The following is a 3,972-nucleotide window of genomic DNA, read 5'->3' on the forward strand; positions in this document are numbered from 1 at the left end:
GGCTCTGGCACTGATTGGGGTGTAGAAAGGGAGTATCTTCATAAATAACCTCTGAACATAGCAAATATTGCTCTGGAGCTCAATCCTGGGAACTGCTGAGCAAAGCAGCTCCTTTACCTCAGGAAAGCATTTGAGGTTTCTGAATACACTTCCATTCTGACACAGAAAGGAACAACACCTAGCAAAAACTTTCTGCTAGAAACAAGCAAGGTATGTCAGGATAATCCACAGCATCCAAGTTGGTGGTGTTCATCACAAATGGGAGAAACCCACAGCACACTGGGGATTTGAGCTGGGGATTTATTGGCTCTCAAGTGACTGTATTAACCATTACCTTTTTTCTGTATTCCCCACCACTGCCCCAATTGTATAGGGGAAACAATTTTCTCTAAAGTCCTTCTGTTTCAATATAACAACATAGTTTGACAAGTCCTTTTTGCATTGATGACACCAAGCTGTGTGGTGTGCTTGACACCTTGGAGGGAAGGGATCCCATCCAGAGGGAACTTGACAGGCTTGAGAGGTGAGCCCATGCCAACCTCATGAAGTTCAGCTAGGCTAAGTGCAAGGTCCTGCACCTGGGTCTGGGTGATCCCAGGCACAGATACAGGGGTAGCTGATCAATGAAAAGCTCAACATGAGCCAGCAATGTGTGCTGGACCCCAGAAAGCCAACCGTGTCTTGGGCTGCATCAAACTAAGTGTGGCCAGTAGGTCAAGGAAGGGGATTCTGTCCCTCTGCTCCATACTCATAAGATCCCACTTGGAGTACTGTGTCCAGTTCCAGAGCCCCAACACAAGAATGACATCCCTGGAAGTGTTCAAGACCAGTTTGGATGGGGCTTTGAGCAAGCTGGTTTAGTGGGAGGTGTTCCTGCCCATGCAGGCTGGTTGGAACTAGGTGATCTTTAAGGTCCCTTCCAACCCAAATCATTCTATGGTTGTTATTCCTCAATCCACTCTAGCACTAAATACCAACTCCTACCATGTGTAACCCATATTTAAGAACAAATAGTCATGGAACGTTAGACTTGTTTACATGTGTTTGTCTGTTTACTTGTTCACATGTTTTTGCCTTAGTTCAAACCAGAGAGAAAGATTCTGTAATGCCAAAAGCTCTAACAATTGTTGTAAGTCAGATTTTAATTCTATCTCCATTCCTTTTCTTTTAAACTCCTAATAAGATTGACTGTGAGTTTGGAAAGAGAAATTTGGTTTGGTATTGTTTGGGTTTGTTTTTTTCCCCTTCAGTCTGGATCTCAATAAAATACTCAGACAACAGGAAAAATCAGTTAGGAAATACTTTAAAATTTCCAACTCAAAATCATAGGAAACTAATATATTTCTTTAAAACTTTTTTTTCCCAGGGATTTAATTTGATAAAATCAATCTCTGGTCTTTTATAATTGAGAAAGGGAAGAATGCATTTTGTCCCCACTGTCCCCCCAACATTCTCATTTGTATTTAAAGCAGCTCTCCTAACAGAAAATTTGAAGGCAGTCCCTTTGCTCCTGACTTATGAAGATTAGGAACCTTTTCTTTATTTTTATGAATTCTACAAGCATCAAATAAGCTTGAGGGAATTTCAGTCTCTTTTTTCCAGCATTGCTGCTCTGGCCTGAGACTTGACTCATTCATTCCACTCTACTCCTTTCCCACAGTCCCATTACATACACTCTAGAGCAATGGGTGTTCATAAACTCAGTTTACTTTGAACTTTCACTATTATTTGCTGTGTTGGCAGTGAGCACCATCCAGCAGTATGTCCTTCCTCAAGGGATTCTTCTGCTTTTTCTCTGTGGTTTGCTCCTGAAATCCACTGCTGCCAGCTTCTTCCCCGCAACCCAAATCCGGAGCTGGAAGAGCAGGTCTTATGATCTGGTAATGGGTACTACTTGGCAGTTGTCCTTGTTAGATTCTAGGGTCTGTGGTTTCACACATCCATGCCCAGCCAGACACTGCCCTCCCACATGTTCATGCTGATAAGCAGGAACATGTCACATGCTGCCACAATCATCCAAACCTGTCCATGTCCCAACACACCTTTCAATCTATGAATAACCTTAATTCAAGCTCTGACAATGACATCTCTCTCTTTCTTTTGGATTTTTCCTTCCTCCCTCCCATCCCTCTAGAAAGCAACATAGATATGTGTTGCTGAAGAGATTTTTGAAGGCATGAGAAGTTAGAAAGATGCAAGTTCCTGAACAGAGGCTGATCCCACTATGCAGGAAGCACAGGGGAGATTTATGGAAATTATTATTATAGTTGCAGAGTCACCTCATTGCTGATGGCTGGATGGGCTCATCTGCAGTAAGGCTCAGAACATACAGGTCTTAGAGCCATAAGTTGACTTGAACAGCATGAAACTACACACACTAGAAGAACTGTAGCAGTCAATGCAACAAGAACATTTTCCAGTGCACTACTAGTTCCCCTCTACCAGGCTTTGTCCCTTTCACAGTGAAGCCTGTGTCATTGGTTTCATCAATAAAAGTACAGCAGCAAAGGAACAGAAATGAAGAGTGAGACCATCTTCAATCACTCAGGTATAACCCCAAGAGGAGACTTCAGTGTGCTTTGTTCAGTGTTGCTCCTCAGCTGGTAGCCAGGTACCCAGGATCTCCAAGAGATATCTGGGTATCTCCAAATACCCAGGATCTCTCAGTGGAACTCCAAGGAAGGAGGCTTTTTGAAATGGCTAGAGGTGTCAGCTTCAAAGATGGTTGTCTTAGAGTCCTCACAAAATAACTGCTGCACAGACCTTCTCCCAGAGTGACTTCTCTGTGTGTGACTTAAAGTTGGAGTGGGCATTGGTTCCCATCTCAGCAATATGTGTTCAGCACATATTGATGTTTGTAAGAGAGGAGACACACACACTATGGGATGTGGTTTTGGAACAAATTCTTCTAACCTTACAAAGTCACGTAAGCTCTTGTGCCCCAGTTGTCTATGTTTTCAGTAGGAACAGAGGCCTTTCTTTCCCCAGTTTTGTCAGATCTCCATAGAAAGAGCTGACCTTTACATTGGGCAGATGTGCTGAGTGCAGAGCACACTGGGATAAAGTCTTTCTGGGACTGACACTTACTACCTATATAAACATTTCTATGTTCCCATTGCTGACATCAGTGGGAGCCCAGCAGGAGCTCCAGTGGGAGTTTAAATATGTTTGAAATTTGGGTCAGTAACTCAGAGCCCACAATACCAATTTGGTAAGCATGTTGCCATGGCAATAAATATGCCCCCAAACTATTACACAGTTCCTATATATTCTGTCCATCTTACTCTTTGCAGCCCATCTTCTGGTGTTGGTTTTAAATGGCTCCCATACTGGGGCTTCCACATTATTTATGCTCAGCTCCTATTGCTGCAAGGGCTGACCAAGGGACTTCTTTTTTCACAACCATACTCTCAGGCTTCCACCTGCCCTCTGGATCCAGTGACAGGACTGTGCTGTATTCCTCCATCAGGCCATCTTACCTGTGTGATAATAAGCAAAATTATCACAGCTTGTCTCAGAACCAATGTTTCTTCTCTCTTTTTGCTGACGGTCTAAATTATAACTAATATTTAAAAACTGTTTCCCAAAAGCAAAAGTGAAAGACTAATCACTTGGAGCAAAGGTATCCAACAGGAAACTTATTTTAAGAAATGAAACTCAAAATTTATAAGAGTCAATGCACATGTTCGTTCACCAGTTATAGTAATTACTTATGTTGAGATGGCAGAAATTTATTCTCCAGCAATTTGTTTTTCATAATTTCCCTGTCCAAATATCAGGTCCTTGTTCCATGCTAAGTAAGTTATCTCTTTGCTTTCTGGTAAGCCCTCCTTAAATGTTTGTAGACTGTTACTAGGTTCCCCAAGCTGTGCATTCAGAGCCAAGGCATTCATCTCTGCACATGACTCACAGGCTGTTCTCTTCAGCCAGTTAATCATGAAGTTGGGTTTTCCCCAACATACCTTCTCTAGC

The sequence above is a fragment of the Chaetura pelagica genome, unplaced genomic scaffold (assembly GCF_000747805.2).
Source record: "Chaetura pelagica isolate M959 unplaced genomic scaffold, ChaPel_1.0 scaffold130, whole genome shotgun sequence".
NCBI lineage: Eukaryota > Metazoa > Chordata > Aves > Apodiformes > Apodidae > Chaetura > Chaetura pelagica.